Raw genomic sequence first — 14,444 nt, 5'->3', positions numbered from 1 at the left:
GAAAAATAATAAGTGACAGAAAATTGAAAAATAAAATCATCATGTACTCACTTCTGTTTCAAATGTTATTGCATCTCCCTGTTCAGTAAATCGTTCCTTGTTCTGTAAGTTGTCCAGATAATCAAGTGTCCCTAATCCTTCCACACGAACTTCACTGTACCACAAGCAGCTATGTTATTTTAAATCCTGATCATATGAGCCAATGAAATTAGTTGAACATGGGTAACATGTTATTCCACGAACTAATTCCACCCGTTGAGGAGCAAGATGGCTAATCATACCCCCTTCCATTAAAAAAATAATAAATTCAAGATGGACTTAAAAAGGTTTCATTGCAGGAGCTTTATAGCTTTTATTTCAGCGGATTTTACATCCTAGATTTGATGGCTTAGTAGACATGCGGTGTACTTATCTTTTTGTATTTTGATGTTACAATTAATTGCTTAGTTTACTCATTGGGATTGATTTATTTGTCTTTTGGTTGTATCTAAGCTGTATGCCACATCAGCATGTAACCAGCCCTTTGTTTGCAGCACTCTAAAAGGCCTAAAATCTATCCTTTCAATTGATGGTCCTGCTAGAAGCCTTAGATTTAGGAATTAGGACCATATATTGCCTCACACACAAAGACAAAATTTTAAACACACAAAAAGCAACAATTTCCAACTTTCTGCTGTTTACCAAGACTGGGATCAAGCGAATAGGTAATTGGGAGACTCCATTTATTAATGTACGAACAGAAGACTATCAATCCCTAAACCTATTTTGTGTGTTTTTGTTTCTAAAGGAACCAGACAAATAAAAGAATCAATTAAAATGAAAGGCATGCTTGTGCAATACAGGTTTTACAACTTTGGCTTGAGAATACTCTTACCTAGTTGCTAAACACTTTTTGGATGAATGTTTAAAAATAAATTATCAACTTTACAAACTCCATAAAATAAGCTTTAATGAAAGGGGAGAAAAACAACAACAACAAAAAAATAAGATTTTGAAGTCTGCCAGAAAAATAATAGCAATAAACAATTTCTATATTGTGATTTTAACTGCAGCCCACTTTTAGAACTTTAGAAAGTGTGAAGTTAATCTCAGGTAACTAACAAAAAATGAATGTAAGCCCAGGAAATCTCAGCTAGGAATAAATAAACTATTGAAAGTGTAGCAATGCCAGGAAGAGGCTTACAGAAACTTTTATTGAAAGATCAGTGATTTGGAAATGCTACTCATGAACTGGAATGTGACTCAAGGCTAGGGTTTCTATGTGGAGGTTACTTTCAGATAATTTGGTTAGGATTTGAATAGTTGTCTATTCTAGCATTTAAGTATGAAGCAATGTGCGGAATTAATAAGAAGAAGAAGGTCTAGGGCCTCTAGGCTACATACATAGGTTTAGGCGCGATTCGTACAACCCTACAGAAGAAACTAAAATAGTTCTCTAAATTCTCAACTCTCTTTCCACTAACTAGTCAAATCTGGATCAGTTAGCCTTTTCACCAGAGAACTGAGTTCTTTCCTAATGAAAAAATAATCCTCAACTATTCTCTCATCAAACTAGATCCCAACTTTAAAGGTTCTTGCCTACCATAAAACCAGATTTCTTAATTTGCTGCTTCCTGTATTCGTGTCCTATAACAATAGACACTAGCACAGGTTGCAAAATAAAATGAGAATGAGGAAGAAATTTGGAAATGCATGTGCTCATGGGGAGTAAACTATATCAATTTAAGAGCCATACAATATATCAATAGCTAATATCAGCCACTCAGATGCAAGGTTTGCTGAATCCAAATTTATAGACAACTTATTATAGTTTTTCATTTAAGCCAAAGGAAAATTGATAAAAGTAAATGGATATGACAACAAACAAGACTTCAGCCTTGCGTCAAAATATTTTTGCCAACTAAAAACTGAATAAATCAAGAGCACCTCTATACTTCATGGGTTAATTCTCAATCAAAATGAAGAAGGGTTCCTAAAATTAATTACCATTCACAGCAATTTGATTCTAATATTGAAAGACCAACAGACCTCCCATTACAAATAAGATATGAATTTATTTTGGAAAGTACCGGAGAATTGAATACTTGTTTATTATTTAAACCAATATAAAAGAACCTACACACTTGCCACACTCTAACATGTTGAATAGTCACTATAGTTCCCACCCATTCCCTTGTTTTACTTTCATTATTCCAAAACCGTTTTAGAATGGAAAGTATAAAATGCTATTATCATTGATGCTAAGAAAAGACAGGATTGTAATCATGGCGAGGATATTAGACTCAGGTATCAACTAGAGGCTGCTAGCATAAAAAATAGATTTAGCCATTTAGTTAATAAAATTAATGCTAATCCCTAGGATAAACAAATGTGAAATGCAACCGACACATCTTCAAAATTTAGAAATAAAGACGTGCAAATATGAAGCTGCAGGTAGTAATATCACTAAACATCATGACACATACAAGATTAGAAATATCACAAATCCTTAAAGTTACCTGATGTCAGAAACAGAAAATTAAGTGTGATATGCAAACGCGAATGTAAATGGCTTCCCGTCAGTATTCATGTTCCTGATGCGAGAAGTTAACATTAGGTCTCCTCCAAGTCCCAAAGCTACCCTCAGGCGGAATTCATAACTGGAATAAAAGACAAAGCCATGGAGCAAGTCAGTTAGTCAACAGTATGGGTCACAAGGTTCTACTTGGAATAAAAGGCAAATCTTCATATCTTCTTCAGAAGGCTTAAGGATCAAATCAATGTGAGAGTTACTGGATGAATTTTTTTGGAAAAGTAGGTGGATCAGGGTCAATGCTCCAAAATCTGTTCCTAGCAAATCCATGGGACTCAAGAGGACCATGATTTGAAAACTGTGGAAACAAACAGGTTACCTGGATGATCGTGGTTTAAACAAGCAAAAATAATAGAAGAGACGCCCATACTTGAGGGAAGAACATTGGAATTCCTCCTCGAATTGCTTTTGAAGGCTTAAACAATGCCTGCAGAAAACACATGTCTACTACATTGGAAACAAGAAAGCAGATATCCTCTAAACAATATCTTCTTAAAATCTTTCATTTCAATATTTGGTGTTCACTCTTTTTAGGAAACTATAAATTAATGAATTCTTGTTTGGCGCATTCAGTAAAATTGGAGACATTCATACTTTTATCTTTCATAAACCAAAAACTTTCTTCTACTCCCCTACCTTCTATGACCGATGAATGGAGTGAAAATGGAATACAAGCTATGTTTAACACAAGAATTCATTGCCTAAAGAAAACTAACTGAATAACTCCTTTGCCTAAGCACATGTAAACAATTTCAGGCCTCCTTCGGTTCAGCTTTTATTGCGAGTGAGGTGCAGTTGGGGGAGATAAATGCTGCCAATCTCACTGCTATGCTGTTTGGTTCAGCATTTCAGTTCAGTCAAAATGCATTCCAACCACGTTGATATGCTGAAAATTGGCTGGAGGTTTCAGCAGCAATTTGCTCCAGTGGGGCAGTGGGTATTTTTAGCAGACAAAAATGACATTTTCCTTCTTTTCTTCTCTGCTCTCCTCTGCTCTGCTACGCCCAGAACCCATGCCCAAGTCCAAGCCTCATCCCCCAAACTCCTTCATTGTTCCATCTGCTATCGCCGGTGCTGTTTCCGATAACAAGAGGCACTGGAAGGAAGGAGAGTACCCTGGCCTGTTGATTATATAATTTAAATTGATTATATAATTAAAAATTATTATCATTTTATCTAATAAATAATTTAAATTGATTATATAATTCATTAAAATATTTATAATAAAATATTAAAAGATACATTTTAATATTTTATTAAATGAATTTATAAATTCACATATTTTAATAATTTTATATAAGTAAAATAATTTAAAAACTTCTATTATATATCAATTCTAATATGATGTCCTTAATAGTCATTTTTCATTTTCACCTCACCGCTGCAGCTGCGTTTGAATCCAAACACACATTCCACCGCTGTTTCTAATCTCACCGCTACAGTATCTAATCTCACCGCTACAGTAATTAATCTCACCGCCACCGCTGTTTTTAACCTCACCGGAGGTAAACACACCGCCCATTCAAACTAAGCTCAGTCCAAAACAGCATGCATAGTTTCAACCAAATTCAAAAATTTCATTCAATTTCTTCGAATACTCGTTATTTCGAATTTATTTTATGAACAGTGAATCGATTATTGTAAGCAGTTAAAATATGGTCCTTCACGTTCCGAATTATGGGTCAGAGTGCTTTACAACCTAGAAAACAGATAATCCGTCTAACTTTTGAAATTGCTTTCAGACTCAACAGAAGGATCTGAGGTTGAAAAGCGCAAAGTGGAAAGTAAACCAGCTTCCAATAGAAATGATGAAAAGGTTTACATTACAATTACATAAATTAACCCAAGCCTTAGAACCATGTTCATGGAGAATCTTGCATTCACAAGCTCTTCCATAATTCTAACATCTATGAATTCATACAAGACAATTCATTACCAGAAATTTGCTTTTGCAATATCAACAATGAGACGTTAAATAATTAAAAAATTAAAATAAAATTAGATGGATCTACATGAACAGTTAGTACAAAAGATTTGAACTACATATAATGAGTATTATCAGACTCTTCATTTTACATGAGTATTTGAGTTATAATCCTCCAAATTTGTGAAAAAACTTGAACAAAAAATTAAGGGACAGTCACTCCTACCATTATACTCCTAATTCAAATATATAATCCAGAAAACTACTGTCGCCGCATGGCACCTTACTACTGACGAAAAGCAACTCCTCGCCATGCTCATTCTTCCAAGATGTCACATGTCCTCCATATAAATACATCTGATGATAAACATACTAATTTACATAATTCTTGTGTTTAATTTGGTTTATTTTTGAATTAATCCCTGCTTAATTGGTTTTTTATGATTTAATCTTATCAGGGGTGCAATTGGTCAAAAACGAGTAAAAAGGGACCAAATTGAAAGATAAATCGTTGAGTTGAGGCCAAATCATAAAGATGGGAAGGCCAAGGATTTAACATCAATTTTGACCTCGTAAAAATCTAAAAATAAAATATATTACTTTGTTTTATTTAGTTTTATTATTTATTTTTATTTTTATTTTATTAATTTAGAATAGGCTATTTTTAGTAACCCTATGTATATAAACAGGAGCTTTTAGTTTCTAGAAAAATCATCCTTTAATTTGTATTCCTTCTTCTACTTGGAATAGAATTACTCTCTCTCTTATATTTCCTTTTTCAATTTGGAGTTGGAATATCATTTCTTTTCTCTTCAATTTGACGTTGCATTTTGTAGTTTTGTCTCCAATTTTTGTTTCTTTTCCACAATTGGGTCAATTACTCTCTAAGTCCCCTGTCCTTTCCAAGATTCCATCATCCTTCACACCAAGCCAAAGCACAATCCACAACCTTCAAGCATGATTAAATTCATGCCACACTAAACCCCTTTCAGCTTTAAGCCGGTGTTAACCCCATCAAAAACCCGTGAGTTACGAACCCGAGCTGTTTAACTCCCAATTTTTGATATTTATTATTTCTCCAAATTAAGAGTATGACTTCGTCAACTCACAAAGTCAAGTCAATACTAAGTCAAAAATGACGTCGTTTGAGTTAGTGTTGCTAGACGTACAGTTGGAATTCCGAAAGAATCGGTTGTCTAATTGGTTTTCTGTGAACTTATTAGCGTGCCAAGTGGGGATTGCTGTTTGATTCCGTTAAGGGAAATAGTAACCGGATTTAAATGTCCCGAACATTTGAGGGCATTGGTTTGAGCTAGGCTTTTTTAGAACGCAAAGCTGCTGGAGTTCTAAATCACGAATGTTTCGTAGGTTGTTCGATCGGTAAGGGTTAGTGTCTGAGGCGTCTTTGGTAGCTATAACTAGCTTCTTGGAAAAGAGGAGTTCACCTAATTTCGAGGATCGGGTCAAAGACGGAAGAATCCATGCTTAATGTTGAGCTAAGTTTAATTAATTTTTCTTTAGATTACTTCTTTTTTTTTATTTCATCTTTTACTTTTTACGTTTTTTTTTGTGTTTGTTTCAGGTTTCATATTTTATTCCCCCCCAAACATCGCGGGCACGACAACTGCCCAGACATAAATCTGGTCGAGAGATAAACAATTTTCAATAAACCCAGTCTCTGTGGGATCGACCCTACTCCTTATACTACTTTAATTTGCAAATTATATGTAGGTTTATATTGGTGGAATCGACATCCATCAGTCTTGGCGTCGTTGCCGGGGACTGGCAACACTTACAATTGTTTAAATCATCTTCATGACCAGATCTTCATCAGGAGATCTCGAATACGACCCAGAGATCGAGAAATCGACGCGGGCACGACGAAAAAAGACAGAAGCTCTTAAATGTGCAAGTAAAGTAGGAGTTGAGCTAGGATAAGCGATCCTAGAATCCGACATTGAAAAGTTGAGCGAAGTAATTCCTGTAGAGGCAATTCGACTTAGGAAACTAGTCGAAGAGGTTGAACCTGAGACCGAACCACTCTTTGAAACAAAAGGCAACCTCGGTGAACCAGAAAGGATGGCAAACCGAACCATTCATCAACTAGCCACTGCTCCCAATGAGTAAACACCGTTATGCATCAACTATCCAACTAGAGAAACTCCTTTCGAATTAAAGTCGGGCTTGATTCACCTTTTGCCCACTTTTCGAGGCTTGAAGAACAAAAATCCACACACTCACTTGAGAGAATTCCACATGGTCTACTCAAGCATGAAACCCCAGGGAGTACCCGAAGATGAAATCAAACTTCGGCCTTTTCCTTTTTCTTTAGTTGATACAACAAAAGAATGGTTATTTTACTTACCCTCCGGTTTTATCACAACGTGCGATGACTTATCTCGTATATTTCTTGACAGATTCTTCCCAGCGTCACGAGCAGCTGAGCTTAGGAGGGACATAGTGGGAATTCACCAAATGGAAAGTGAATCGCTCTATGACTATTGGGAGCAGTACAAAAAAACTGTGTGCAAGTTGTCCTCAACATGGGTTGACCGAACAATCACTTCTTCAATATTTCTACGAGAATTTGTTCCCTATGGAAATGAATATTATTGACGCTGCTAGTGGAGGGGCGCTTGTCAATATGACCCCTTAAAGGGCAAGAGAACTAGTATCCACCATGGCGGCAAATTCTCAACAGTATCGGTCGAATTCGGAACTAACAAGACGGGTTAATGGGGTAAACGTTTTATCTTTAGAAGATAAATTGGATAAGCTTACGAATGTTGTTCAATCTTTGCTTACAGAAAAGAAGAGTCTGACCCAACTATGTGGAATTTGTACTACATCTGAACACCCGACGGATTTGTGCCCAACGACAATTCAACGGCACATGTTGATGCTATCAGAGGTTTTTCGGGACCTCCGCAAAGACGCTATAATCCTTTCTCCAACACCTACAATCCTGGGTGGAAGGATCATCCCAACCTGAATTACGGAGCTAATACCCGATATAATCCATCATACCAATTGAGACCTCTGCAACCACCCCAACAACAACACAAGCCGAGCACATCTCTAGAAGCTATTATGGAAAGACTTGCCGCTGATGCTTTAAAATATCAACAGAGGATAGACACATCAATATAAGAGTTAACTAATCAAGTTAGTAAACTCTCGATGGCAGTTAATTGCTTAGAGTCTCAAGGTAAATTACCTTCCCAGACAGAGCCGAATCCTCGGTAGAATGCTAGTGCAATAACTCTTCATAGCGGAAAGGTTCTACAAACAGTTCCAGCCAAAAGTTATGGGCAAGACGAGGAACGGGAAAAGCAGATCTCTGATCCAACAGCCAGGCTAGAATCAGAAATTCAAAGACCAGTTGTGATGCCACCTCCTTTTCCAGGGAGGCTTGCAAGGGATAAGAAAGAGAAGGAGGAAAAAGAAATCCTCGAGACATTCAAGAAGGTGTAGGTAAATATCCCTTTACTTGACGCTATTAAACAAATCCCTCGCTATGTAAAATTCCTCAAGGAATTGTGTACTAGCAAGAGGAGGTTAATAGGTAACGAAAGAGTAAATGTAGGAGAAAATGTCTCTGTAGTACTGCAAAAGAAAGTTTCGCCTAAATACAATGACCAAGGTATGTTTCCTATTTCCTGTGAGATAGGTAATGTAGGCATTAAGAAAGCCATGTGTGGTTTAGGGGCTTCCTTTAATGTTATACTTTATTCTATTTATAAGTTGATTAACTCAGGTCCTTTAAAAGAGACAGGAGTAATAATCCAGTTGGCAGACAGATCAGTCGTCTATCCCGAAGGGCTGCTTGAAGACGTCTTTGTTAAAGTTAACGAATTAGTTTTCCCTGCAGATTTCTACATTATTAATATGGAAGATGATAATTCAACTAATTCGTCTGACATTTTGCTTGGAATGTCGTTCTTAAGTACCGCAAGCGCAAAAATAGATGTTCGAAGCGGGACGTTGACCATGGAGTTTGATGGCGAAATCGTGAAATTCAATGTCTACGAGGCCATGGGTCATATTAACTCACTATTAAATATTTCTAGCATCGATAATTTAGATTGTTTAACTCAATCTTATTCTGAATATCATGACTTTGATGAGTTGGAAAATGTCCTTTACAGAAACATTGACATGGATGTTTTACATCATCTCGAGGAATTAGTAGTCATTGAAGATCCGTTGCAAGAAATTGTCAATCACTTGGAAACGCAACTTTCGTTGACAAACCGAGGTAACCAATTTGAACTATTACCTTCCTAAACTAAAATATTGCCTTTGGTTTTGCAGCTACCGACCTTGGAGCTTAAAGCATTACCGGACCACCTTAACTACGTCTTTTTGGAAGAGAAATACACCTTACCGGTGATAGTGTCAAACAAGTTAACCAAAGACGAGGAGGAAAGTCTAGTTCGAGCTCTGAGAGATTATAATGAAGCTATTGGTTGGACGATTGCCGACATAAAAAGGGCTAAGTCTATCCACTTGTATGCATAAAATTTCCATCGGAGACAACACGAAACCAAAGATAAATGCTCAAAGGCGCCTTAATCCACCCATGATATAGGTAATAAAGAATGAGGTCCAGAAACTGTTAGATACTGGAATGATATACCCGATTTCCGACAGTGATTGGGTTAGCCTGGTTCATGTCGTGCCCAAGAAAACTGGCGTGACAGTGGTAAAAAACTCGTTAGGTGAACTGGTCCCTACACGAGTCCAGAATGGATTAAGGGTTTGTATCGATTACAAAAAGTTGAATGCAGCTACCCGAAAAGACCATTTTCCACTCCCCTTCATCGATCAAATGCTCGAGCGATTAGCCGGTAAGTCCCATTATTGTTGTCTCGATGGGTACTCAGGATTTTTCCAAATTCCAATGGCTCTGGAGGATTAAGACAAAAATGACTTTCACGTGTCCCTTTGGAATATTTATATATAAACGGATGTCGTTTGGACTCTACAATACTTCGGTCACCTTCCAAAGATGCATGGTGAGCATATTCTCCGATTACATCAAGAAAATCATCAAAGCCTTTATGGATGACTTTACGGTATACGGTAACTCTTTTAATGAATGTCTCAATAATCTTGCTAAGATATTACAAAGATGCCTAGAATTTAATCTTGTTTTAAATTATGAGAAATACCATTTCATGGTTAACAATAGATTAATTTTGGGTTATATAGTTTCCTCGAAAGGAATCGAGGTTGATAAGGCAAAAACGAATATTATTAATTCATTACTTTACCCCTCATCAGTGAGGGAAGTTCGTTCGTTTCTTGGCCATGCAGGATTTTACAAACGATTCATGAAAGATTTCTCGAAAATCGCGCGACCACTTTGCAGTCTGTTACAAAAAGATAAAGAATTTGAATTTGACTAGACTTGTAATGATGCATTTGATGTGCTGAAGCAGAAATTGTTCTCTGCTCCCATAGTGTGTAATACCCCTACCCGTATTCATTGCCGGAATAGGGTACGAGGCATTACCGGAGTTTACGAATTAATTTTTTTTATATTCAATATAACCCCTTTATAAATATCTAACCTTCCCTGAAATATTAAATCGAGACCAATCCACATCAACCAAACCAATTCAACATATTTTCAAGATAAATTCATGCATATTTATAATATAATGTCATCACATGCCCAAAACCAGGTTTGTTAACCATACTAATGGCTAACTTTACATTAATTTCATGTTAACATTTACTTTATTAGCTTATACATGCCATTGATTTCCAAAATAAAGTTTCTTTATATACCGAAATTCTGAGGTTGATAGTGTGATGTGTCTCCGACCAAATCCGACCTCCGAGCTCTTAACACTACAAAACATGGGAAAATGAAATAGGGTAAGCACTTTGTGCTTAGTAAGCTCATGTAACAAGAATTATACTTACCTAATATTTTCAATACAATACAATAAACACTCATATATCCATTCAATGTATTATTACCCTAACATGCACAAACTCAACATTCAAGTTAGTATAATAATTTCCATGTACCAATAAGTATCATAATTGATGAGCTCATTAATACCATGATTTCCATTCCCTTATTATTTTTCCATATTTATCCCGTTGAATTTTTCGGAATTTCGATTGATTTTTCAGATTTACACTTTTAGTGTACAATTTTCGGGTCCGTCAATTCGTATGCATGTGCACACATTTCCATTTCAGAGAGCACACTCCCGCGAACCTTAACCTTGCAGCGGGATTACTAGTCCAGGCTAAATCCTTTGCAATATAAACTCATAGAGTATTGTCGAGATTACCAGTCCAAGCTAAATCCCCTGCAACGACAATTACTCTAATGAGTTTGGATCTGAATTACCAGTCCAGGCTAAATTCAGACCCTAATTCGGATTACCCGTCCGGGCTAAATCTATTTTCCACATATTCTTCGGGAGGGCTATATCAGGATAGGATCACCCGTCCGAGCTAAATCCTTTTTACCGCTAATTCATTTTTTCAGAGATCCATCGAAATTTCCTTTCATTCAACTGGGATTTCTTTCCCTTTTTATCAAATATATCAATGTTTTATCAATTTTCATACAATAAACATTCAAATCATATTTACATTAATAACATATATTTCAAGCATTTAAGAATATAATTCAAGTTAGATGAACTTACCTTGATACTTGTTTGTGTACAAAAATCTACTAATCCTGAACTTTTTCCTTTCCTCGATCTAGCTTCGTATTTGAATCCTCTGGATCCAAATAAATAAATTTAATTATAAATTTAATACATTTCATGTTCATATGCAACAATTTCTATAATTTCATTATTATTATTTATAGTTTATTCGAAGTTGTCTCTTTGAGTCATAGTCACTAGATTATTTATAAATCGAGTTAAGAAACTCCAAATTAAGATCTGTTAATTTTTCCTAAAACTAGACTCATATATCTTCTTACCATAAAATTTTCTGAATTTTTGGCTTAGCCAACAAGTACAGTTTATTCTTTAAAGTCACCCTTGTTCTGCTGTCTGATAGTTCTAACCATTTTTCACTAAAAATTAATTATCTCTTCATACAGAATTCAGATGATGTTCCCGTTTGTTTCTCTTGAAAATAGACTCATTCAGGATTCTATACATATAAATTTAAGCCCCTAATTGTTTTTATTCAAATTTTTATGATTTTTCAAATTCAGAACAGGGGAACTCGAATTCATTCTGACCTTATCTCACAAAATTCATTATATCTCATGATTTACAGATCCATTGCTTACATTGTTTCTTCTCTGAGAAACTAGACTCAATAAGCTTTAATTTCATTCTATTTCATCATAAACTTACATCACTCAACCATGGTGACTTTCAATTTCATCCATGAAATCAAAAACTAATGAATTTAATAGTAGGACCTAGTTGTAAAAGTCTTAGAAACACAAAAATTACAAGAAAAAGGCAAGGATTAACTCACTTGATGCAAAAATTATGAAATACCAGCTTAGAGAACCCTCCTATGGCGTTTTTAACTGTTGGAATTGAAGAGAAATGAAGAGAAATCTAGATATTTCCTATTTAGTCCTAGCTTTATTTAGTTAATTTTGTAATATTCCAATTTTGCCCTTAATTTATCAATTTTCTTGCTGATTTTGTAACAGCCTAATTTTCAGTGGTGTTGGAACAGTGATTCGAGATCACTAAATCTGACAAATGAGTAGGAAATATTATTAATTTAGTAAGTATAAGTTAAATGTGAAGTTAGGAAAAATTTTGAAATAGTGAAATGTACTAAATATATATATATATTAAAATAATTAGAATTGAAAACGAGGTATCGAGACCTCGAAAATTTTAAATCGAGCCATAAATATTTTTATAAATATTTATGGAGTGTTAATAAGTTAGTATTAAAGTTTCGTCAAGAAATTTTAAAGTACTGATAGCTAATTAAACAAAAAGGACTAAATTGTATCAAATGCAAAATTGAGGGAAATGATTAAATAGCTTAAATGATAAAAGAAAGAGGGTTTAAAAGGCAAATAGACCCAAGGTCTATTTGGGCTGGACGGCAAGAGCATGAAATCACCAAGAAAATAAGGGGAATTAAGGGTAAAATTGGAAAATTGCAAAATTTACTTAATAAAGGTAGGACTAAAGTAAAATTATCTAGATTTCTCGTTATTTTTATTCATTCTCATCAGCAAAAAACACCATGGAAGAGTTCCCTTAAGCTGTTTTTTCATATTTTTACTGCAAGTAAGTTCAATTCTTGATTATTTCTTGAAATTTGTGTTTTTGTGACTTTTACAACTAGGTCCATTTGTTGAATTCATTAGTTCTTGATTCTATGAAAGAAATTGAAAGTTTATATGAATATGTGCTGGAAGTATATGATGATTTGATATAGAATTAGAGCTTTAAATTGTTTATATGCTGATTTTATTGAAAGAATTAAATAGAAAGTGAATGTTTGGGACCTAAATTGTAAAAGAGTTTAAAGTTAGAGTTTTATGTGGAAATTCTGAATTTCAATAGTTATGAAATAACTTATAATGTCTAGGAAAAGTATTAATTGAGAAAATTAGTTTAATTGAGGGGTTAATTAAGTAAGGACTGAATTGTATGAACTGTGAAATTTTGGGCAAAATGAAAATCAACATTTTGCACTAAAACAGTTTTGGACAGCAGCAATAGTCTAACTTTGAAAAATCTCCAAAAAATTGTATATATATAATTAGAGGATGAATAAAATATGAAATTAAAGCTTATTGAGTCTAGTTTCTTATAGAAGAAACGGTGTAAGCAATGGAATTGTAAATCATGAGATGTAATAAGTTTTGTGAGACAATGTCAGAATGATTTTGGGTTCCCCTATTCTGAGTTTGGAAAATCATAAAAAAATTGGATAAAAATAATTAAGGGATTAAATTTATATGTTTAAAATCCTTAAAGAGTCTATTTTCAATAGAAATAAGCGGAAACATCATCCGAATCTCGTACGATGAGATAATTAATTCTTAATGAAGAAGGGTCAGAACTCTCGGACAGCAGAACAGGGGCAACTTTAAAGAATAAACTGTACTTATTGGCTAAACCAAAAATTCTGAAAATTTTATGGTAATAAGATAAGTAAGTCTAGTTTCAGGGAAAATTAGTGGATCTTAATTTCGAGTTCTGTAGCTTAACATATAAATAATTAAGTAACTATGACGCAAATGGATAGTTTTGAATATACATAAGTAAATAGTGAAATTATTGATAATGTTACTTGTTGCATGTAATATAAATTAAGGATGTGGAATGGAGAGGAGGAGGAGGAAATATGTATGAATATTCAGCTAGCATGGCTAATTTGTATGTTTTAGGCTCATGGACTAAATTGAATAAAAGTAAAAATTTTATGGGCAATTTTGTAAAAAAATGTTAGAAATGACCAATTTGCATGAAATGGATTATTTTATTATTTAAATTACAAAATTGAATCAAAAGTATTAATTTAGCTCAAGATTAGGGAAAAACTTGTTTTAAGGATTAAATTGAAAAGTGTTGAAATTATGGAAAATTCTGACATTTTATAGAATTCATAGGTTGTTATCAATTTGTGTGAGAATAACGGCTGGAAATAAAGATTAAATTGTAATAATTTTATTTTATTTTAACCTAAGGATGAAATCGTCATTAATTAAAAGTTTACGGGTAAAATGATAATTTTGTTTAGAGCATTAGTTGAATGTATTATAACATGAAATAAATGAAAACGACGATCAAATTTCTTTATAAAGATCTGGATGACTTGAATATGAGACTTGAACGTGATAAAAAAAAGATATCGGATTAATGAAATATCGGATAAATGAATCGGTAACTCCGGTAATGCTCCGTAACTCTATTCCGGTGACAGATTCGGGTTAGGGGCGTTAAATTTATCATGCCCTTGCCGTCCAGC

The 14,444-nt window shown here is 34.4% G+C and overlaps 1 pseudogene; it reads right to left on the bottom strand.

Moving 5' to 3' along the window:
- The window catches only part of LOC107903305 (putative glucose-6-phosphate 1-epimerase), a 33,907-nt pseudogene that overhangs the window by 1,620 nt on the left and 17,843 nt on the right, over nt 1-14,444 (bottom strand).

This window comes from Gossypium hirsutum, chromosome A05 (genome assembly GCF_007990345.1).
Source record: "Gossypium hirsutum isolate 1008001.06 chromosome A05, Gossypium_hirsutum_v2.1, whole genome shotgun sequence".
Taxonomy (NCBI): domain Eukaryota; kingdom Viridiplantae; phylum Streptophyta; class Magnoliopsida; order Malvales; family Malvaceae; genus Gossypium; species Gossypium hirsutum.
Note: the sequence above shows the minus strand (reverse complement) of the source record. Positions and strands in the feature narration are given on the sequence as shown.